The sequence below is a fragment of the Phyllobates terribilis genome, unplaced genomic scaffold (genome assembly GCF_046119375.1).
Source record: "Phyllobates terribilis strain yellow unplaced genomic scaffold, ASM4611937v1 Scaffold_12__6_contigs__length_324123572, whole genome shotgun sequence".
Lineage (NCBI taxonomy): Eukaryota > Metazoa > Chordata > Amphibia > Anura > Dendrobatidae > Phyllobates > Phyllobates terribilis.
Window position 1 is genome coordinate 98,960,358 of NW_027362772.1, and position 25,163 is coordinate 98,985,520.

At 46.7% G+C, this 25,163-nt stretch overlaps 1 pseudogene; it reads left to right on the forward strand.

Moving 5' to 3' along the window:
• Positions 1 to 611: 611 nt before the first annotated feature.
• On the forward strand, positions 612 to 4,028 carry LOC141171719 (uncharacterized; annotated as a pseudogene).
• Positions 4,029 to 25,163: the final 21,135 nt, after the last annotated feature.

Genomic DNA, 25,163 nt, shown 5'->3' on the forward strand with positions numbered 1-25,163 from the left:
GGCAGCATACCATCTGGGGGATTTGCGGAAGGCTGGCAGTGACTGTCGGAGGTGTGGATATATATTACTGGCGCAGCCAGGGAAATATATATATACTGCCCTCACTGCAGAGGGCCTCAAATACCCAGTGGGCTACAGGACAGCCTCTCCGGCGACCACTCGCTCTAGGTGCAGTACCTTGACTGACTTGAGAGGCGAGGGGGCGCCAGAGAGTTGTGCCTGTATTGTGGCGTCACGGATTGGTGACATGTAAGAGACAACACACCACCGTGTTTTCCCCCGCTGGTAGCAGCTTCCTGGCACTACTTACTCTAGGTGCACTACCTTGACTGACCTGAGAGGCAAGGGGGCGCCAGAGAGCTGCACCCACCGGCCGGCATTTTCCTGACAAATTGGTGGCAGCAGTGGGATATTACAGAACATCAGTGGCTGGATTGAGCAATCATTCCTGTCACTGAAAACTTGCACGGTTCTTGCGAGAATTCTGTGCAGAGTTTTAAGAAATCAGACTCAGTGTTTTAATATTTTTTGTCTGGGACATTACTATACGTGTAGCAGTTGCATCCCCTCCCTTCTCTTGTTTTTCTATCCTATCTTTTATTTGGCAAACAATGGCTACACGTGGAGAGCCCTGGTATCAACAGCAGACGAAGCCCACTCTCATCGCCCTCTGTGAGCTGAGGCAGATTGACCCCATGGGCAAAAACAAGGCCCAAATGATTGCTGAATTGTTACAAGGTGCTGCAGAGCCCGTCCGACAGCAGAGCCCTGATGATGGGGCGGCCAGCCAAGGCCCGGATGGCGCTGCTGCAGGGGTCCCACCTGTGATTGCCAGCCATACCCGCAACCAAGGTAGTGTGGACCCCCACCTGCAGATGGCCTTGGAGCAGCTCGCAGCAGACGATCGTGACGGACGACTGCAGCTGATCCTGAAATTCCAGGAGCGAGCAGAGCAACAGGCCCAAGCGGACCGAGAGGCTGCTGAGCGCCAGGCCCAAGCTGACCGAGAGGAGCGCCAGGCCCAAGCTGCCCGAGAGGCCGAGAGAGCTGAGCGCCAGGCACAAGCTAACTGAGAGGAGCACCAGACCCAAGCTGACCGAGAGGAGCGCCAGGCCCAAGCTGACAGACAACTCCAGCTGGAGCTAGCCCAGATTCAGAACGAGTCGCCCTCTACGCAGACCCGTGAGTCCAACGGTGCCAGCAGCTTTAAACCCCGTCCTGAGCACTTCCCTGTGATGGAAAAGGATGGGGACTTGGACACATTTCTGCGAGGCTTTGAAAAGGCCTGCAGGCAGTATCAGCTGCCCACCGACCAGTGGGCAAGATATTTAACTCCAGGGCTCCGATTAAAAGCCTTGGAGGTGTTCGCTTCCCTCCCTCAAGAACAAGATGGAGACTATGAGGCCGTCAAGCAGGCCCTGATAAAAAAGTACCAGCTGACTCCGGAGGTTTACCGGAAAAAGTTCAGAGCCATCCAACGTGGACCACATGACACCTACAGCGATGTGGTAGATGGGCTCAGAACCAACTTTGAGCAGTGGATCCAAGGACTGTCAGTCACCACCTTCAAGGACCTGAAGGATCTGATGGTGAAGGACCAGTTTCTTCATCTTTGCCCAGTGGAAGTGAGACAGTTTGTGCTTGACCGGGAGCCGAGGGAAGCCGCCAAAGCAGCCCAGATTGCGGATACCTATGAGGCCAACCGCACACCAGAGGTGCGGAAGTCCACCACCGCCAGCTGGAAAGGGGGTAATCCGACAACCGCCCCCAGTGTTCCAGCCAGCCGGCCCTCAGCGGGTCCTGCCCCATCTTTTATCACCCGGCCCGCATCTGACTCCCGTAAGTGCTATACCTGTGACAAGACTGGTCACATCAGCCTCACCTGCCCGCAGAGGCAGAAGAAGAACCCCACACCTAAGGCCAGGGGTCTGCTGCAGCAGTTCTTTTTGTGGGTGGGGTGGTTGGGGGGGTCTGTGACAATTTGCAATCAGTCACCGTGGGTGATAAAGTCACTATGGGGCTCAAGGATACCGGAGCCGAACGGACCCTCATCCGCTCTGAGTTGGTGTCCCCCGAAGATCTTATCCCTGGGAAAACCCTGACTGTCACCGGGATTGGGGGTGTTCACCGTCCTTTGCCCATGGCCCGGGTTTTCCTAGACTGGGGTGCGGGGAGGGGGTTGCGGGAAGTGGGGGTGTCAGAGAACCTCCCGACCAATGTTTTATTGGGGACTGATCTGGGGCGGATGATTGCCCAATATGTTCCTGACAACCCCCCCAGATCTGATAAAGTCACTATGGGGCTCAAGGATACCAGAGCCGAACGGACCCTCATCCGCCCTGAGTTGGTGTCCCCCGAAGATCTTATCCCTGGGAAAACCCTGACTGTCACCGGGATTGGGGGTGTTCACCGTCCTTTGCCCATGGCCCGGGTTTTCCTAGACTGGGGTGCGGGGAGGGGGTTGCGGGAAGTGGGGGTGTCAGAGAACCTCCCGACCAATGTTTTATTGGGGACTGATCTGGGGCGGGTGATTGCCCAATATGTTCCTGACAACCCCCCCAGATCTAATATGTCATATAATGCCACTGTCGATGTTGTATGTGATGAGAATGCCAGTGATACGAACGCTAATATGATGTATAATGATGATATGCATTGTGGTAACGGAGTGCTCAGCCACGTCGCCCCACGGGGTGATGTTGCTGAGGACTCCCAAGATGGAGCTAGCATGAGTGCTGAGGGCGTTGGGAGCAAGTCCGGGAACCTTGAAGCCAGTGGTCCCGTGCCGCCGCCCAGTGTCACGACGGACTGTGACCTGGCCGGTGGCAGCTGCCCCATGACTGGCACAGCTCCTGAGGTATTGGGGGACGGTGGGGAGGCCGTGCCTCCAGCCTGTCAGGCTGATGGCAAGGGTTTGTTGTCCTCCGGGAAGACGGCCTACATAGCCGCTGTCACCCGGAGTATGAGTACCCAGAACGCACGTGATGCGCTGCCTTCCGGGCCCTCATCCCATGGTGGGACAACAGAACTGGCTGTGGACCCAGAGCCGGTCCCAGATGGTTTCAGTGAGGTTGGGGCCCTAACGTCGCTTCTGGCTACCTCCAGCCAGGAGTTCCAGGCGGCTCTGCGCACAGATGTCAGCCTAGAGGCGTTAAGGGACCTCGCAGAGAAGCCCATCTCCGAAACCGATAAGGAGAGGGTATTCTGGGATAAGGGGAGGTTGTACCGAGAAACGGTCCCCTGTAACCTCCAACAGGAGTGGATGAGGGAGAGACAGGTGGTCGTGCCCTATCAGTTTAGGGAGGAGTTGTTGCGGGTTGCCCATGAGATTCCTCTGGCCGGACACTTGGGGGTCCGCAAAACAAAGGCCCGGCTGCCGCCCCACTTCTATTGGCCCCAAATGGGGACAGACATTGCCAACTACTGCCGCTCCTGTATCACGTGCCAAAGAGTGGGGAAGTCGAGGTGTGCCCCCAAGGCTCCCCTGATCCCTTTGCCAGTGATAGAGGAGCCTTTCCAGAGGATTGCTATGGACATCATTGGCCCGCTGGCCATCCCCAGCAGCTCTGGAAAGCAGTTCATCCTTACTGTGGTAGACTATGCTACTCGGTACCCGGAGGCAGTAGCTCTGTCCTCCATTCGAGCCGATAAGGTGGCGGATGCCCTGCTGGCCATTTTTTCACGGGTAGGATTTCCCAGGGAGAGGCGACCTGAGAGGCGAGGGGGCGCCAGAGAGTTGTGCCTGTATTATGGCGTCACGGATTGGTGACGTGTAAGGGACAACACACCACCGTGTTTTCCCCCGCTAGTAGCAGCTTCCTGGCACTACTTATTCTAGGTGCAGTACCTTGACTGACCTGAGAGGCAAGGTGGTGCCAGAGAGCTGCACCCACCGGCCGGCATTTTCCTGACATCCAGTACTTACTAATTGTTTTTCTAAAGTTCAACAGTTGCAGATTGTGCCATCGGCCTTTTTATCCAATGATGAGACATTCTTTCATTGTCTTTTCATGGTATTCCAGCTTTAGAGATGTTGGAAATATCTTAAAAGACTTGTTCTTCCTGAAGAAATGGCCATTCTTTATGAGGTGTTAAATAGGTGGTTTCCACCTTCTCTAAATGTTTTTCACCACAGTCCAATTTTTGTGTATTGCATTACTACTCTCTTCATCCATTGATCAGTGAGTTCTTCCCATATCGCATCAATGGACACTATTTATCTTCTTGACATCAAAAGGTACCATTCTGACCCACATTGTATGAAATATTTGGGGCACAACATGAATAGTAAAGGAAAGAGAGTTGCCATCTCACCAATTGACAAGCGTGTAAATATTTTGCACCATCAAGCCACTCAAAAATAATTTACCAACATGTATGTTGGTCTTCAGGACACAAACACATGCTGATAAAAAATCCACACTCCTGCAACCCCTTCAGCTGGCCATTCCATCTCCAAAATTGGTGAATAACACCAATATTTCCAAATATATAGGTTACAAAGCACCTAATGCTGCAGAAAATCTAAAGTTTCGGTAGGCAGAATAATTACATTGTTAAAACCAAAAATAAAATTAAGGCACCTTTGGAGAACTTGATCTTCTTGAGGAGATGGTCACTCTATAAAGGCTAGATCTGCAAATAGGTGTTCTCCAGTACTTACTAATTGTTTTTCTAAAGTTCAACAGTTGCAGATTGTGCCATCTGTAGCGCCGGCGTCCCTGCCCTCTGCTAGGCAGGGACGCTGTTCCCCTCACCTCTCTGCTCCGTGCCCGGCGTCCTCCTCCCGCTCTGCTGGCCACTGTCCTTAGGGCGCGCGCGCGCGCTCTCCCTCCCTCTTAAAGGGGCTGCGCGCGCCGTCCTAAGGAGTCCCCGGCCAATGGCCGGAGGACTTCACCATATATAAGGCACCTCCTCCAAAATGGAGGTGCCCGAGCAATGTTGTTGCACTGTTCACTACTCTGCTTCAGCCCTCAGGTCCCGTTGCCAGTTACCTGCCAGTTACCTGCCTGATTCCTGCCAGAGTCCTGCCAGTTTGCTGTCTGTTTCCTGCCTGTTATTCCTGCTACCTGCTTGCTAGCCTGAGGTCCGACGGTCTGCCTTTCTACTCCTGTCAGTCTGTCTATGGACCAGCTTGCCCGCTCACCTGGGAGCGCTCCTCCGCTACCTGCCTGCTTGCCTGCCTGGAGGCTCCGCCGTCACGTGCTGTGACCACCAGCTATTCCAGAGACTCTTGCCCGCTCACCTGGGAGCGCTCCTCCGCTACCTGCCTGCTTGCCTGCCTGGAGGCTCCGCCGTCACGTGCTGTGACCACCAGCTATTCCAGAGACTCTTGCCCGCTCACCTGGGAGCGCTTCTCCACTACCTGCCTGCTTGCCTACCTGGAGGCTCCGCCGTCACGTGCTGTGACCACCTGCTATTCCAGAGACTCTTGCCCGCTCACCTGGGAGCGCTCCTCCGCTACCTGCCTGCTTGCCTACCTGGAGGCTCTGCCGTCACGTGCTGTGACCACCTGTAATTCCAGAGACTCTCGCTTGCTCACCTGGGAGCACACATCTTCCATCTGCCTTGCTAGCCTACCTGGAGGTTCAGCCATCACAGGTTGTACCTACCCTTTACCTAGAGACTGCCCCGGTCACTTGCCGTGACCTCCAGCCCATTCTTCCAGAGACTGCCCCGGTCACTTGCCGTGACCTCCAGCCCGTTCACCCAGAGACTGCCCCGGTCACTTGCCGTGACCTCCAGCCCGTTCTTCCAGAGACTGCCCCGGTCACTTGCCGTGACCTCCTGCCCGTACACCCAGAGACTGTCCCGGTCACCTGCTGTGACTGCCTGCCCGTCTTCCCTGGTCGCCACCCGCTCCCTTACAAGGACCGCCCCCTTGTATAGTAGCTCAGAGGTTCCGCCTACCAGACCCGTTACAGTTTGCTCGGGCCATGGAACCCGGTGGCACCCAAGCTCCCTCGCTCTCGGACCTCTGTCATGAACTGTCCCGTCAGAGGTCCCAACAGGAGTCCATCCTGGGTCACCTGCGGAATGTCAATTCTCGCCTGGACACTCTGACTGCTCCACCAGCAACCACCGCCAGTGCCATGACTCGCAACCCGGCAGCTCCGCTGCCCACCAATACCATGGTATCCTACCCCGGACCCCGGCTTTCTGCACCCCCTCGCTTCGGAGGCGACTCCGCTCAGGCTTCATAAATCAGTGCACCCTGCACTTTGAACTATTGTCCCACCAGTTTAACTCCGACCGGGCCAAAATTGCCTTCATCATGTCCCATCTCACCGGGGAGGCTCTGGCCTGGCTAAATCCTCTATGGGAGAGAGGAGACCCCCTGGTGTCCGACTTGCCTGCCTTTCTCACGGCTTTCCGGAAAGTCTTCGACGAACCTGGACGGAAGACCTCATCCGCATCATCACTGCTACGCCTCCGTCAGGGAAGTCTCACCGTGGGCCAATATGCCATACGGTTCCGTACCCTTGCCTCGGAGCTGGCTTGGGATAACGACGCTCTGGTATCTGTCTTCTGGGAGGGTCTGTCCGGCCGTATTAAAGATGAACTCGCCGGTCGGGACATTCCAACCACTCTCGATGACTTAATAACCCTTGCCACCCGGATTGACCTACGGTTCCAGGAGCGTGCCAAAGAGGTTACCCGTGAGAGGAGGTTTCCACGTCTAGCTCCTACTTTTCAGAAACCCGTCACTCCCTCCGTTTCTCCCCAGGTACACTCTCCTGAGTCTATGCAGGTCGACCAGACCAAGATGGTCAAAACCCGTCAGGACTTACGCCGTGCCGAGGGGAGCTGCTTCTACTGTGGCAGTAAGGAGCATCGGATCCGTACCTGCCCGGAGAGGTCGGGAAACGCCTGTGTCTAGGTTCGCTCAGAGAGGTCCACCTAGACAAGAATAAATCCTCTCCATCTCTGCTACTGTCAGTCTCTATTATCTGCGGGGAGAATCGTTATTTCGAACTAGCCCAACTTGACTCTGGAGCGGCCGGGAATCTTATTTCACAGTCCCTGGTAGAAAAATACCGCATTCCCACCAAACCTCTGGCTGTACCATTATCTGTCGCTGCTGTGGATGGGGGCCTCTTACCACGTCCCATCCAACTCATCACCGAATCCATAACTCTGGAGGTGGGAATGTTGCATTCTGAGAGCATCTCTTTTCATGTTCTACCTGGACTCTCTCACGCCCTCTTACTAGGTCTACCTTGGCTCCAGAGACATGCACCCGTGCTTGACTGGCAGACCGGAGAAGTCCTTCGCTGGGAACAGGACTGTCATAAGACTTGTTTGGTTCCTGTTCATCCCGTCCGTCCTTCTCCTACCCCAACTAATCTACCTGGACTTCCGATTCCCTATTGGTCATTTGCTGATGTCTTTAATAAAAAGGAGGCAGAGACATTACCCCCTCATAGACCATACGACTGTCCTATCGACCTGTTACCCGGTACTACTCCTCCCCGTGGGCTTATTTACCCATTGTCCGCTGCTGAGACCCGGTCGATGTCCGAATATATTGAGGAGAATTTGGCCAGGGGATTCATCCGGAAATCTACCTCCCCGGCGGGAGCAGGCTTCTTTTTCGTTAAAAAGAAGGACGGCTCTCTCCGTCCCTGTATAGACTATAGAGGCCTTAACCAGATCACGGTGAAGAATAAGTACCCCCTTCCGCTCATTCCAGAATTATTTGATCGCCTGAGTGGGGCTAGAGTCTTCACCAAACTGGACCTCCGTGGGGCGTACAACCTGGTCCGTATCCGTCAAGGGGATGAATGGAAGACTGCATTCAACACCCGGGACGGCCACTATGAATATCTGGTAATGCCCTTTGGTCTCTGTAACGCTCCTGCCGTCTTTCAAGAGTTGGTCAATGACATCTTCCGGGACCTTCTCTACTCCTGCGTTGTGGTGTACCTGGACGACATCTTGGTCTTCTCTCCGGATCTCCAGACTCACCGGAGGGACGTTCGTCAGGTCCTGCTCAGGCTCAGGCAGAATCACCTCTTCGCTAAATATGAGAAGTGCCTCTTTGAGCAGACCTCGCTTCCGTTTTTGGGCTACATTATTTCTCAGACCGGCCTACGAATGGATCCAGAGAAACTGTCTGCCATCGAGAAATGGCCCCGACCGGAGGGGTTGAAGGCCATTCAGCGGTTCCTGGGCTTCGCCAACTACTACCGCCTCTTCATACCACACTTCTCTTCCCGGACTGCCCCAATTTCCGCGCTCACCCGTAAGGGTACTAATCCCAAGGAGTGGCCGTCCGAAGCAGAGGAGGCCTTTCTTTCCTTAAAACAGGCCTTCTCTTCCGCCCCGGTGCTGCATCGTCCGGACGGCAACAAGCAGTTCTTCCTGGAGGTTGACGCCTCCTCCTCTGGAGCCGGAGCTGTACTTACTCAAAAATCATCTTCCGGGAGGATGGTAACTTGCGGCTTTTTCTCCAAACTCTTCTCCTCTTCTGAGCGCAATTATTCCATAGGAGACCGAGAGTTATTGGCCATCAAGCTGGCATTGGAGGAGTGGCGTTACCTACTCGAGGGGGCTCTTCATCCGGTAATAATTTACACTGACCACAAGAACTTGGCTTATCTCCAGCATGCCCAGAGACTTAACCCGCGCCAAGCCCGGTGGTCCTTGTTTTTTGCTCGCTTTGATTTTGTTCTACATTTTCGCTCGGCTGACAAGAACATCAAAGCGGACGCCTTGTCCCGATCCTTTCTGGTATCTGACCTCGAGGAGGAACCTAAACATATCATCGATCCCGCCAGAGTAATGCAGGTGGCTCCCGTGAGTCTAAATCGTCTCCATACCGGTAAGACGTTCGTATCGGTACCTGATCGGGAGAAGATCCTACACTGGGGTCATTCGTCTAAACTAGCTGACCACGCCGGTCAGAAAAAGACCCTCCAGCTTATTACCCGGCACTACTTGTGGCCTAACCTGCACAAGGATGTAATGGACTTTGTTTCTGCCTGTGTGTCCTGCGCCCGCAACAAAGTTCCGAGACACCTGCCAGCCGGTCGCCTCCTTCCTCTGCCAGTACCTGCTGCCCCCTGGCAGCATATAGCGATGGACTTCATAACTGACCTCCCAGTCTCTGCCGGTTGTACGGTCATTTGGGTGGTAGCTGACCGCTTTTCCAAGATGGCTCACTTCATTCCCCTGCCAGGCCTCCCGTCTGCACCTGAGCTGGCTAAAGACTTTATCCGCCACATCTTCCGTCTTCATGGCCTGCCCTGTCACATCGTGTCGGATCGTGGGGTACAGTTCACTTCTCGTTTCTGGAGAGCCACTTGTAAATTGCTAGACGTCACCCTGGACTTCTCCTCCGCTTACCACCCACAGTCTAATGGTCAAGTGGAGCGGATCAATCAGATCCTGACCAGTTACCTCCGGCACTTCGTTAATGCCCACCATTCTGACTGGGTGGATCTCCTGCCATGGGCCGAATTCTCGTACAACAATCACGAGAGCGAATCCTCCTCCAAATCCCCGTTTTTTGTAGTCTTCGGTCAGCATCCTCGGATCCCGTTTCCCGTCTCCACCTCGGTGGACAATCCGGCTGCGGAATCTCTTGTTAACAAATTTTCCTCCATATGAGAGAGTACCCGGTCCGCACTCCTTCTGTCATCCGAGCGTATGAAAAGACATGCTGACAAAAAACGTCTGGATCCTCCTCAATTCCGTCCAGGGGATAAGGTCTGGCTCTCGTCCAAGTATGTCCGGCTCAAGATTCCTTCCTATAAGTTAGGGCCTCGGTTCATCGGTCCTCTGGAGGTCATCAGTCAGATCAACCTGGTGGCCTATAAATTGAAACTCCCGGCCAACTTGCGGATCCCTAACTCCTTCCATGTATCTCTCCTCAAACCTGTGGTACTTAACTCTTTTTCCAAGTCTACAGGTACGCCTCCTGCTCCGGTTTCCGCTGAAAACGAATTTGAGGTAGAGAACATTCTGGCCACCAAAAGGGTAAGAGGGAAGACCTTTTTTCTAGTAGATTGGAAGGGGTTTGGTCCTGAGGAGAGAACGTGGGAGCCCCGGGAGAACATCCATGCCCCTCTTATCCTAGCTAAATTTCTGTCTGGCCTAAAAAAAGGGGGGGCCTAAAGGGGGGGGTACTGTAGCGCCGGCATCCCTGCCCTCTGCTAGGCAGGGAAGCTGTTCCCCTCACCTCTCTGCTCCGTGCCCGGCGTCCTCCTCCCGCTCTGCTGGCAGCGTGCGCTCCTTCCCGGCCACTGTGCTTAGGGCGCGCGCGCGCGCTCTCCCTCCCTCTTAAAGGGGCCGCGCGCGCCGTCCTAAGGAGTCCCCGGCCAATGGCCGGAGGACTTCACCATATATAAGGCACCTCCTCCAAAATGGAGGTGCCCGAGCAATGTTGTTGCACTGTTCACTACTCTGCTTCAGCCCTCAGGTCCCGTTGCCAGTTACCTGCCAGTTACCTGCCTGATTCCTGCCAGAGTCCTGCCAGTTTGCTGTCTGTTTCCTGCCTGTTATTCCTGCTACCTGCTTGCTAGCCTGAGGTCCGACGGTCTGCCTTTCTACTCCTGTCAGTCTGTCTATGGACCAGCTTGCCCGCTCACCTGGGAGCGCTCCTCCGCTACCTGCCTGCTTGCCTGCCTGGAGGCTCCGCCGTCACGTGCTGTGACCACCAGCTATTCCAGAGACTCTTGCCCGCTCACCTGGGAGCGCTCCTCCGCTACCTGCCTGCTTGCCTGCCTGGAGGCTCCGCCGTCACGTGCTGTGACCACCAGCTATTCCAGAGACTCTTGCCCGCTCACCTGGGAGCGCTTCTCCACTACCTGCCTGCTTGCCTACCTGGAGGCTCCGCCGTCACGTGCTGTGACCACCTGCTATTCCAGAGACTCTTGCCCGCTCACCTGGGAGCGCTCCTCCGCTACCTGCCTGCTTGCCTACCTGGAGGCTCTGCCGTCACGTGCTGTGACCACCTGTAATTCCAGAGACTCTCGCTTGCTCACCTGGGAGCACACATCTTCCATCTGCCTTGCTAGCCTACCTGGAGGTTCAGCCATCACAGGTCGTACCTACCCTTTACCTAGAGAATGCCCCGGTCACTTGCCGTGACCTCCAGCCCGTTCTTCCACAGACTGCCCCGGTCACTTGTCGTGACCTCCAGCCCGTTCACCCAGAGACTGCCCCGGTCACGTGCCGTGACCTCCAGCCCGTTCTTCCAGAGACTGCCCCGGTCACTTGCCGTGACCTCCTGCCCATACACCCAGAGACTGTCCCGGTCACCTGCTGTGACTGCCTGCCCGTCTTCCCTGGTCGCCACCCGCTCCCTTACAAGGACCGCCCCCTTGTATAGTAGCTCAGAGGTTCCGCCTACCAGACCCGTTACACCATCGTCCTTTTTATCCAATGATGAGACATTCTTCCATTGTCTTATCATGGTATTCCAGCTTTAGAGGAGGTGAAAACATCTTAAAAGACTTGTTCTTACCCATGAAATGGCCATTCTTCATGAGGTGTTAAATAGGAGGTTTCCACCTTGTCTATATGTTTTGCACCACAGTCCAATTTTTGTGTATTGCATTACTATTTCTTCATCCATTGATCGGTGCGTTCTTCCCATATCGCATCAATGGACACTATTTATCTTCTTACCATCAAAAGGTACCATTCTGACCCACATTGTATGAAATATTTGGGGCACAACATGAATAGTAAAGGATAGAGAGTTGCCATCTCACCAATTGACAAGCGTGTAAATATTCTGAACCATCAGGCCACTGAAAAATAATTTACCAACATGTATGTTGTTCTTCAGGACAAGCACATATGTTGTTAAAAAATCCAGCCTCCTCTAACCTCTTCAGCTGGCCATTCCATCTCCAAAATTGGTGCATTTTTCACACCAATATTTCCAAATATTTAGGTTACAAAGCACCTAATGCTGCAGAAAATCTAAAGTTTCAGTAGACAGAATATCTACATTGTTAAAACTAAAAAGAAAATTAAGGCACCTTGGGAGAACTTGATCTTCTTGAGGAGATGGTCACTCTATAAAGGCTAGATCTGCAAATAGGTGATCTCCAGTACTTACTAATTGTTTTTCTAAATTTCAACAGTTGCAGATTGCGCCATCGACCTTTTTATCCAATGATGAGACATTCTTCCATTGTCTTATCATGGTATTCCAGCTTTAGCGAAGGTTAAAACATCTTAAAAGACATGTTCTTCCTGAAGAAATGGCCATTCTTTATGAGGTGTTAAATAGGTGGTTTCCACCTTGTCTATAGGTTTTGCAGCACAGTCCAATTTTTGTGTATTGCATTACTACTCTTTTCACCCACTGATCGGTGCGTTCTTCCCATATCACATCAATGGACACTATTTATCTTCTTGCCATCAAAAGGTACCATCCTGACCCACATCGTATGAAATATTTGGGGCACAACATGAATAAATAGTAATGGAAAGAGAGTTGCCATCTCACCAATTGACAAGTGTGTAAATATTTTGCACCATCAGGCCACCGAAAAATAATTTACCAACATGTATGTTGTTTTTCAGGACATGCACATATGCTGTTAAAAAATCCAGCCTCCTCCAACCCCTTCAGCTGGCCATTCCATCTCCAAAATTTGTGAATAACACCAATATTTCCAAATATATAGGTTACAAAGCACCTAATGCTGCAGAAAATCTAACGTTTCAGTAGGCAGAATAACTACATTGTTAAAACCAAAAAGAAAATTAAGACAACTTTGGAGAACTTGATCTTCTTGAGGAGATGGCCACTCTATAAAGGCTAGATCTGCAAATAGGTGTTCTCCAGTACTTACTAATTGTTTTTCTAAAGTTCAACAGTTGCAGATTGCGCCATTGTCCTTTTTATCCAATGATGAGACATTCTTCCATTGTCTTATGGCTATGTGCCCACGATGCAGAAATGCTCAGGATTTTTTCCTGAACGTTTCTGCATCTCCCTGGCAGAAAAAACGCATGCAGATTGTACATGCGTTTTCCTGCCAGGGACATGCGGAAATGGAGCGGTTACCCACTGACATTTCTGCATGTGGATTGACAAGCGCTTTCCAAGCGATAAGCATCACTTGAAAAGTGCTTGTGACAACTAGGTCACACAATATAAATCCATGCAAACTGCATGGATTTATATTGTGTGACCCGAGATAGTGGTAAAAATAAAAAAATAAATATATACTTTCCCTCTGATGGCCCCCGGTGTCCCGCTCACTCCGTTCTCCCTTGCCGGCAACAGTGAAATGAAAGACCTGCCGACGTCAGCGTCGTGTGACCCGTCACATGACTCTGACGTCAGCGCAGGTCCTTCAATTCACTGGAAAGTGCTGAGAAGCAAGTAGGAGCGCTGCGCGGGCCGACAGAAGGTAAGTATACCTTTATTTTTTATTTTATTCTTTTTTTACAGATATTTAATGGTACCTGGGTGTGGAGGAGACTCTCCTCTCATCTACACCCGGGTACAATCCACACATTAGAACGCTTGGATTACGCATCTACATATACAGTGATGCATAATCCATGCGGTCTAATGCAAGTCAATGGCGACGAAGATGCAGCAATTCCGCAAAATGATTGGTGGTGCTGCGTTTTTTTTCCGCAATGACAATCGGCAGCGATAATTTCTGCAGCATGTGCAAAGCACATACGGATTATCATTGGGGAACATTGCTGCCCTTCTACCATGCGTTTTTAATGCGTTTTTAATGCATTCCCACAACTGCAAAAACGGTGCGGAAACGCATTAAAAACGCATGTGAGCACACAGCCTCTTATTATGGTATTCCAGCTTTAGAGAAGGTGAAAACATCTTAAAAGACTTGTTCTTCCTGAAGAAATGGCCATTCTTTATGAGGTGTTAAATAGGTGGTTTCCACCTTCTCTAAATGTTTTTCACCACAGTCCAATTTTTGTGTATTGCATTACTACTCGTTTCATCCATTGATCAGTGCTTTCTTCCCATATCGCATCAATGGACACTATTTATCTTCTTGCCCTCAAAAGGTACCATTCTGACCGACATTGTATGAAATATTTGGGGCACAACATGAATAGTAAAGGAAAGAGAGTTGCCATCTCACCAATTAACAAGCGTGTAAATATTTTGCACCATCAGGCCACTCAAAAATAATTTACCAACATGTATGTTGGTCTTCAGGACACTCACATATGCTGTTAAAAAATCCAGCCTCCTCCAACCCCTTCAGCTGGCCATTACATCTCCTAAGTTGGTGAATAACACCAATATTTCCAAATATATAGGTTACAAAGCACCTAATGCTGCAGAAAATCTAACGTTTCAGTAGGCAGAAGAACTACATTGTTAAAACCAAAAAGAAAATTAAGGCACCTTTGGAGAACTTGATCTTCTTGAGGAGCTGGTCACTCTATAAAGGCTACATCTGCAAATACATGTTCTCCAGTACTTACTAATTGTTTTTATAAAGTTCAACAGTTGCAGATTGCGTCATCGTCCTTTTTATCCAATGATGAGACATTCTTTCATTGTCTTATCATGGTATTCCAGCTTCAGAGTTGAAAACATCTTAAATGACTTGTTCTTCCTGAAGAAATGGCCATTCTTTATGAGCTGTTAAATAGGTGGTTTCCACCTTGTCTATATATTTTGCACCACAGTCCAATTTTTGTGTATTGCATTACTATTCTTTTTATCCATTGATCGGTGCGTTCTTCCCATATCGCATCAATGGACACTATTTATCTTCTTGCCATCAAAAGGTACCATTCTGACCCACATTGTATGAAATATTTGGGGCACAACATGAATAGTAAAGGAAAGAGAGTTGCCGTTTCACCAATTGAAAAGCGTGTAAATATTTTGCACCATCAGGCCACTCAAAAATAATTTACCAACATGTATGTTGTTCTTCAGGACACAAACACATGCTGATAAAAAAATCCAGCTTCCTCCAACCCCTTCAGCTGGCCATTCCATCTCCAAAATTGGTGCATTTTTCACACCAATATTTCCAAATATATAGGTTACAAAGCACCTAATGCTGCAGAAAATCTAAAGTTTCAGTAGACAGAATAACTACATTGTTAAAACCAAAAAGAAAATTAAGGCACCTTTGGAGAACTTGATCTTCTTGAGGAGATGGTCACTCTATAAAGGCTAGATCTGCAAATAGGTGTTCTCCAGTACTCACTAATTGTTTTTCTAAAGTTCAACAGTTGCAGATTGCGCCATCGTCCTTTTTATCCAATGATGAGACATTCTTCCATTGTCTTATCATGGTATTCCAGCTTTAGAGAAGGTGAAAACATCTTAAAAGACTTGTACTTCCTGAAGAAATGGCCATTCTTTATGAGGTGTTAAATAGGTGGTTTCCTCCTTTTCTAAATGTTTTTCACCACAGTCCAAATTTTGTGTATTGCTTTACTATTATTTTCATCCATTGATCAGTGTGTGCTTCCCATATCCCATCAGTGGACACTATTTATCTTCTTACCATCAAAAGGTACCATTCTGACCCACATTGTATGAAATATTTGGGGCACAACATGAATAGTAAAGGAAAGAGAGTTGCCATCTCACCAATTGACAAGCGTGTAAATATTCTGCACCATCAGACCACTGAAAAATAATTTACCAACATGTATGTTGTGCTTCAGGACACGCACATATGCTGTTAAAAAATCCAGGCTCCTCCAACCCCTTCAGCTGGCCATTCCATCTCCAACATTGGTGAATAACACCAATATTTCCAAATATATACAGTGCAGACCAAAAGTTTGGACACACCTTCTCATTTAGAGATTTTTCTGTATTTTCATGACTATGAAAATTGTACATTCACAATGAAGGCATCAAAACTATTAATTAATTGACAGATGTGGAATTATATACTTAACAAAAAAGTGTGAAACAACTGAAAATAGGTCTTATATTCTAGGTTCTTCAAAGTAGCCACCTTTTGCTTTGATGACTGCTTTGCACACTCTTGACATTCTCTTGATGAGCTTCAAGAGGTAGTCACCGGAAATGGTCTTCCAACAACCTTGAAGGAGTTCCCAGAGATGCTTAGCACTTGTTGGTCCTTTTGCCTTCACTCTGCGGCCCAGCTCACCCCAAACTATCTCGATTGGGTTCAGGTCTGGTGACTGTGGAGGTCAGGTCCTCTGGCGTAGCACCCCATCACTCTCTCTCTTGGTCAAATAGCCCTTACACAGCCTGGAGGTGTGTTTGGGGTCATTGTCATGCTGAAAAATAAATAATGGTCCAACTAAACACAAACCGGATGGAATAGCATGCCGCTGCAAGATGCTGTGGTAGCCATGCTGGTTTAGTATGCCTTCTATTTTGAACAAATCCCCAACAGTGTCACCAGCAAAGCACCCCCACACCATCACACCTCCTCCTCCATGCTTCACTGTGGGAACCAGGCATGTAGAGTCCATCCGTTCATCTTTTCTGCGTCGCGCAAAGACACGGTGGTTGGAACCAAAGATCTCAAATTTGGACTCATCAGACCAAAGCACAGATTTTACTGGTCTAATGTCCATTCCTTGTGTTCTTTAGTCCAAACAAGTCTCTTCTGCTTGTTGCCTGTCCTTAGCAGTGGTGTCATAGCAGCTATTTTACCATGAAGGCCTGCTGCACAAAGTCTCCTCTTAACAGTTGTTGTAGAGATGTGTCTGCTGCTAGAACTCTGTGTGGCATTGACCTGGTCTCTAATCTGAGCTGCTGTTATCCTGCGATTTATGAGGCTGGTGACTCGGATAAACTTATCCTCAGAAGCAGAGGTGACTCTTGGTCTTCCTTACCTGGGGCGGACCTCATGTGAGCCAGTTTCTTTGTAGCGCTTGATGGTCTTTGCAACTGCACTTGGGTACACTTTCAAAGTTAGCCCAATTTTTCGGACTGACTGACCTTCATTTCTTAAAGTAATGATGGCCACTCATTTTTCTTTACTTAGCTGCTTTTTTCTTGCCATAATACAAATTCTAACAGTCTATTCAGTAGGACTATCAGCTGTGTATCCACCAGACTTCTGCACATCACAACTGCTGGTCTCAACCCCATTTATAAGGCAAGAAATCCCACTTATTAAACCTGACAGGGCACACCTGTAAAGTGAAAACCATTTCCAGTGGCTACCTCTTGAAACTCATCAAGAGAATGCCAAGAGAGTGCAGAACAGTCATCAAAGCAAAAGGTGGCTACTTTGAAGAACCTAGAATATAAGACATATTTTCAGTTGTTTCACACTTTTTTGTTACGTGTATAATTCCACATGTGTTAATTCATAGTTTTGATGTCTTCAGTGTGAATGTACAATTTTCATAGTCATGCAATACAGAAAAATCTTAAATGAGAAGGTGTGTCCAAACTTTTGGTCTGTACTGTAGGTTACAAAGCACCTAATGCTGCAGAAAATCTAACGTTTCAGTAGGCAGAATAACTACATTGTTAAACCAAAAAGAAAATTAAGGCACATTTGGAGAACTTGATCTTCTTGAGGAGATGGAAATTCTATAAAGGCTAGATCTGCAAATAGGTGTTCTCCAGTACTTACTAATTCTTTTTCTAAAGTTCAACAGTTGCAGATTGCGCCATCGACCTTTTTATCCAATGATGAGACATTCTTCCATTGTCTTATCATGGTATTCCAGCTTTAGAGAAGGTGAAAACATCTTAAAAGACTTGTTCTTCCTGAAGAAATGGCCATTCTTTATGAGGTGTTAAATAGGTGGTTTCCACCTTGTCTATATGTTTTGCACCACAGTCCAATTTTTGTGTATTGCATTACTATTCTTTTCATCCATTGATCGGTGCGTTCTTCCCATATCGCATCAATGGACACTATTTACCTTCTTACCATCAAAAGGTACCATTCTGACCCACATTGTATGAAATATTTGGGGCACAACATGAATAGTAGAGGAAAGAGAGTTGCCATCTCACCAATTGACAAGCGTGTAAATATTCTGAAACATCAGGCCACTGAAAAATATTTTACCAACATATATATTGTTCTTCAGGAAACGCACATATGCTGTTAAAAAATCCAGCCTCCTCCAACCCCTTCAGCTGGCCATTCCATCTCCAAAATTGGTGAATAACACCAATATTTCCAAATATATAAGTTACAAAGCACCTAATGCTGCAGAAAATCTAAAGTTTTAAAAGGCAGAATAACTACATTGTTAAAACCATTAAGAAAATTAAGGCACCTTTGGAGAACTTGATCTTGCTGAGGAGATGGTCTCTCTATAAAGGCTAGATCTGCAAATAGGTGTTCTCCAGTACTTACTAATTGTTTTTCTAAAGTTCAACAGTTGCAGATTGCGCAATCGTCCTTTTTATCCAATGATGAGACATTATTCCATTGTGATATCATAGTATTCCAATTTTAGAGAAGTTGAAAACATCATAAAAGACTTGTTCTTCCTGAAGAAATGGCCATTCTTTATGAGGTGTTAAATAGGTGGTTTCTACCTTCTCTAAATGTTTTTCACCACAGTCCAATTTTTGTGTATTAAATTACTACTCTTTTCATCCATTGATCAGTGCGTTCTTCCCATATCGCATCAATGAACACTATTTATCTTCTTGCCCTCAAAAGGTACCATCTGACCCACATTGCATGAAATATTAGGGGCACAACATGAATAGTAAAGGGAAGAGAGTTGCCATCTCACCAATTAACAAGTGTGTCAATATTTTGCACCATCAGGCCACTCAAAAATAATTTACCAACATGTATGTTGTTCTTCAGGACACAAACACATGCTGCTAAAAAATCCAGCCTCCTCCAACCCCTTCAGCTGGCCATTCCATCTCCAAAATTGGTGCATTTTTCACACCAATATTTCCAAATATATAGGTTACAAAGCACCTAATGCTGCAGAAAATCTAACGTTTCAGGAGGCAGAATAACTACATTGTTAAAACCAAAAAGAAAATTAAGGCACCTATGGAGAACTTGATCTTCTTGAGGAGATGGTCACTCTATAAAATATAAATCTGCAAATAGGTGTTCTCCAGTACTTACTAATTGTTTTCTAAAGTTCAACAGTCGCAGATTGCGCCATCGTCCTTTTTATCCAATGATGAGACATTCTTCCATTGTCTTATCATGGTATTCCAGCTTTAGAGAAGTCATCAATATCTTCTTGCCATCAAAACGTACCATTCTGACCCACTGTTAGGGGGAGCGGTTGCAGACAACTTTATTTAATGGAACGCAACCGACCCCGGGGTCCGCGATGCAGCCTAGAGGACTGCTGCCGAACACTTTCTGGGTGGAAAGGCAAACGACAACTAAATGATAAACCCTTCCGTGTTAACTTCACACCGGACAGGGTATAGCGGTACGCTCTATCTCCGTTTACTGCACGGAGGAGAGAGCGACCGGCGACGCACCTAACAAATATCTTAGCCCTTCGTGCACACGGAAGGGAAAGACGGTACGCACAATCTCCAAGAACCGCAGGGAGACGTGCGTCCGTGGGAACAGCAGTAGCCCTGTCTTTGATACAGGTGCTACGCTATGGGGATTGGCGCTAAAGCGGCTCACACAATCTCCAAGAACCGCAGGGAGACGTGTGACCGGACTATGAGCAGTAGCCCTGTCTTCGGTATAGGCGCTACACTATAGGAGATGGCGCTAGCATGCGGGTGATTCCCGCCGGGTACTCGAGCACTCAGCCGGCGTACTACCAGACTGAGCAAACCAGCTCTATTTAACTCACAGGCGGCTTGGGGTGTAAGGGCGAACCCCCTGGTTAGAGCCAGTCAGCGAAGTGAAGCTACCTGCCTCTATGGAGCTAACCTGCCTCTATGGAGCTAAACCTGCCTAGCGGAAACTATGGCTCTTTGAGCCTGGAGTCAGCGTGCACACCACAAACAGCTAGCTCAAATGATCTGAGCGTGTCGCCATCTTTGTGGGCGGGCCTTTTAAAGACTAAGCCCTGCCCACTGACGCGCTATTGGTGACGTTACCCATGAACCAATCAGGCGGTGCCAGGTCACCGTGTCAGGTGGGTGCCAACCCAACAATCATGAGCCGCCAGGTCACGGACATGCTCAGTGCGGAAAAACCTGGACTTAGATTCCACAAGCCCTGTCTCACTCTGCAAGCCAGGCTTAACATTGCTAGGCACAACTACCTGGGAGACAAACAGGGCTCGCGGACCAGCTAGGCGTTGGGGCTGATGGTGATGCTGAGCAGCATCAGCCCTGGCTGGACTGAAATGAAAGACCACAAAAAGTCCTGGACCCACTTCAAATCCAGCACCAGACTGACGCCTAACACCCACATTGTATGAAATATTTGGGACACAACATGAATAGTAAAGGAAAGAGAGATGCCATCTCACCAATTGACAAGCGTGTAGATTTTTTGCACCATCAGGCCACTCAAAAATAATTTACCAACATGTATGTTGTTCTTCAGGACACGAACACATGCTGATAAAAAATCCAGCCTCCTCCAACCCCTTCAGCTGGCCATTCCATCTCCAAAATTGGTGCATTTTTCACACCAATATTTCCAAAAATATAGGTTACAAAGCACCTAATGCAGCAAAAAATCTAAAGTTTCAGTAGACAGAATAACTACATTGCTAAAACCAAAAAGAAAATTAAGGCACCTTTGGAGAACTTGATCTTCCTGAGGAGATGTTCACTCTATAAAGACTAGATCTGCAAATAGGTGTTCTCCAGTACTTACTAATTGTTTTTCTAAAGTTCAACAGTTGCAGATTGCGCCATCGTCCTTTTTATCCAATGATGAGACATTCTTCCATTGTATTATCATGGTATTCCAGCTTTAGAGAAGTTGAAAACATCTTAAAAGACGTGTGCTTCCTGAAGAAATGGCGATTCTTTATGAGGTGTTAAATAGGTGGGTTCCACCTTGTCTATATGTTTTGCACCACAGTCCAATTTTTGTGTATTGCATTACTATTCTTTTCATCCACTGATCGGTGCTTTCTTCCCATATCGCATCAATGGACACTATTTATCTTCTTGCCATAAAAAGGTACCATTCTGACCCACATTGTATGAAATATTTGGCGCACAACATGAATAGTAAAGGAAAGAGAGTTGCCATCTCACCAATTGACAAGCGTGTAAATATTCTGCACCATCAGGCCACTGAAAAATAATTTACCAACATGTATGTTGTTTTTCAGGACAAGCACATATGCTGTTAAAAAATCCAGCCTCCTCCAACACCTTCAGCTGGCCATTTTATCTCCAAAATTGGTGAATAACACCAATATTTCCAAATATATAGGTTACAAAGCAACTAATGCTGCAGAAAATCTAACGTTTCAGTAGACAGAATAACTACATTGTTAAAACCAAAAAGAAAATTAAGGCACCTTTGGAGAACTTGATATTCTTGAGGAGATGGTCACTCTATAAAGGCTAGATCAGCAAATAGGTGTTCTCCAGTACTTACTAATTCTTTTTCTAACGTTCAACAGTTGCAGATTGTGCCATTGTCCTTTTTATCCAATGATGAGACATTCTTCCATTGTCTTATCATGGTATTCCAGCTTTAGAGAAGTTGAAAACATCTTAAAAGACTTGTTCTTCCTGAAGAAATGGCCATTCTTTATGAGGTGTTAAATAGGTGGTTTCCACCTTCTCTAAATGTTTTTCACCACAGTCCAATTTTTGTGAATTGCATTACTACTCTTTTCATCCTTTGATCAGTGCGTTCTTCCCGTATCGCATCAATGGACACTATTTATCTTCTTGCCTTCAAAAGGTACCATTCTGACCCATATTGTATGAAATATTTGGAGCACAACATGAATAATAAAGGAAAGAGAGTTGCCATCTCACCAATTGACAAGCGTGTAAATATTTTGCACCATCAGGCCACTCAAAAATAATTTACCAACATGTATGTTGTTCTTCAGGACACGAACACATGCTGATAAAAAATTCAGCCTCCTCCAAGCCCTTCAGCTGGCCATTCCATCTCCAAAATTGGTACATTTTTCACACCAATATTTCAAAATATATAGGTTACAAAGCACCTAATGCTGCAGAAAATCTAAAGTTTCAGTAGACAGAATAACTACATTGTTAAAACCAAAAAGAAAATTAAGGCACCTTTGGAGAACTTGATCTTCTTGAGGAGATGGTCACTCTATAAAGGCTAGATCTGCAAATAGGTGTTCTCCAGTACTTACTAATTCTTTTTCTAAAGTTCAACAGTTGCAGATTGTGCCATCGTCCTTTTTATCCAATGATGAGACACTCTTCCATTGTCTTATCATGGTATTCCATCTTTAGAGAAGTTGAAAACATCTTAAAAGACTTGTTCTTCCTGAAGAAATGGCCATTCTTTATGAGGTGTTAAATAGGTGGTTTCCACCTTGTCTATATGTTTTGCACCACAGTCCAATATTTGTGCATTGCATTACTATTCTTTTCATCCATTGATCGGTGCTTTCTTCCAATATCGCATCAATGGACACTATTTATCTTCTTGCCATCAAAAGGTACCATTCTGACCCACATTGTATGAAATATTTGGGGCACAACATGAAAAGTAAAGGAAAGAGAGTTACCATCTCACCAATTGACAAGCGTGTAAATATTTTGCACCATCAGGCCACTCAAAAATAATTTACCAACATGTATGTTGTTCTTCAGGACACGAACACATGCTGATAAAAAATCCAACCACCTCCAACCCCTTCAGCTGGCCATTCCATCTCCAAAATTGGTGCATTTTTCACACCAATATTTCCAAATATATAGGTTACAAAGCACCTAATGCTGCAGAAAATCTAAAGCTTCAGTAGACAGAATAACTACATTGTTAAAATCAAAAAGAAAATTAAGGCACCTTTGGAGAACTTGATCTTCCTGAGGAGATTGTCACTATATAAAGGCTAGATCTGCAAACAGGTGTTCTCCAGTACTTACTAATTGTTTTTCTAAAGTTCAACAGTTGCAGATTGTGCCATCGTCCTTTTTATCCAATGATGAGACATTCTTCCATTGTCTTATCATGGTATTCCAGCTTTAGAGAAGTTGAAAACATCTTAAAAGATTTGTTCTTCCTGAAGAAATGGCCATTCTTTATGAGGTGTTAAATAGCTGGTTTCCACCTTGTCTAAATGTTTTGTACCACAGTCCAATTTTTGTGTATTGCATTACTATTCTTTTCATCCATTGATCGGTGCGTTCTTCCCATATCGCATCAATGGACACTATTTATCTTCTTGCCATCAAAAGGTACCATTCTGACCCACATTGTATGAAATATTTTGGGCACAACAAGAATATTAAAGGAAAAAGTGTTGCCATCTCACTAAATGACAAGCGTGTAAATATTCTGCACCATCAGGCCACTGAAAAATAATTTACCAACATGTATGTTGTTCTTCAGGACACGCACATATGCTGTTAAAAAATCCAGCCTCCTCCAACCCCTTCAGCTGGCCATTCCATCTCCAAAATTGGTGCATTTTTCACACCAATATTTCCAATTATATAGGTTACAACCACCTAATGCTGCAGAAAATCAAAGAGTTTCGGTAGGCAGAATAACTACATTGATAAAACCAAAAAGAAAATTAAGGCACCTTTGGAGAACTTGATCTTGCTGAGGAGATGGTCTCTCTATAAAGGCTAGATCTACAAATAGGTGTTCTCCAGTACTTACTAATTGTTTTTCTAAAGTTCAACAGTTGCAGATTGTACCATCATCCTTTTTTATCCAATGATGAGACATTCTTCCATTGTCTTATCATGGTATTCCAGCTTTAGAGAAGTTAAAAACGTCTTAAAAGACTTGTTCTTCCTGTAGAAATGGCCATTCTTTATGAGGTGTTAAATAGGTGGTTTCCACCTTCACTAAATGTTTTTCACCACAGTCCAATATTTGTGTATTGCATTACTATTCTTTTCATCCATTGATCGGTGCGTTCTTCCCATATCGCATCAATGGACACTATTTATCTTCTTGCCATCAAAAGGTACCATTCTGACCCACATTGTTTGAAATATTTGGGGCAAAACATGAATAGTAAAGGAAAGAGAGTTGCCATCTCACCAATTGACAAGCGTGTAAATATTCTGCACCATCAGGCCACTGAAAAATAATTTACAAACATGTATGTTGTTCTTCAGGACACGCACATATGCTGTTAAAAAATCCAGCCTCCTCCAACCCCTTCAGCTGGCCATTCCATCTCCAAAATTGGTGAATAACACCAATATTTCCAAAGATATAGGTTACAAAGCACCTAATGCTGCAGAAAATCTAGCTTCGATAGGGAGAATAACTACATTGTTAAAACCGAAATGAAAATTAAAGCACCTTTGGAGAACTTGATCTTGTTGAGGACATGGTCACTCTATAAAGGCTAGATCTCCAAATAGGTGTTCTCCAGTACTTACTAATTGTTTTTCTAAAGTTCAACAGTTGCAGATTGCGCCATCGTCCTTTTTATCCAATGATGAGACATTCTTCCATTGTCTTATCATGGTATTCCAGTTTTAGATAAGTTGAAAACATCTTAAAAGAATTGTTCTTCCTGAAGAAATGGCCATTCTTTATGAGGTGTTAAATACGTGGTTTCCACCTTCTGTAAATGTTTTTCACCGCAGTCCAATTTTTGTGTATTGCATTACTATTCTTTTCATCCATTGATCGGGGCGTTCTTCCCATATCGCATCAATGGACACTATTTATCTTCTTGCCCTCAAAAGGTACCATTCTGACCCACATTGTATGAAATATTTGGGGCACAACATGAATAGTAAAGGAAAGAGAGTTGCCATCTCACCATTTAACAAGCGTGTAAATATTTTGCACCATCATGCCACTCAAAAATAATTTACCAACATGTATGTTGCTCTTCAGGACACGAACACATGCTGATAAAAAATCCAGCCTCCTCCAACCACTTCAGCTGGCCATTCCATCTCCAAAATTGGTGCATTTTTCACACCAATATTTCCAAATATATAGGTTATAAAGCACCTAATGCTGCAGAAAATCTAACGTTTCAGTAGGCAGAATAACTGTTAGAACCCTGCTGTTAGTTTTTTCTATTTTGCTGGTCACATGACTTTCTGCCTATATAATTCAGCTCCGCCCTTCTGGCTTTGCTGGACTTCAGTGTTACTTTCACTCTTAAGCTAGCCA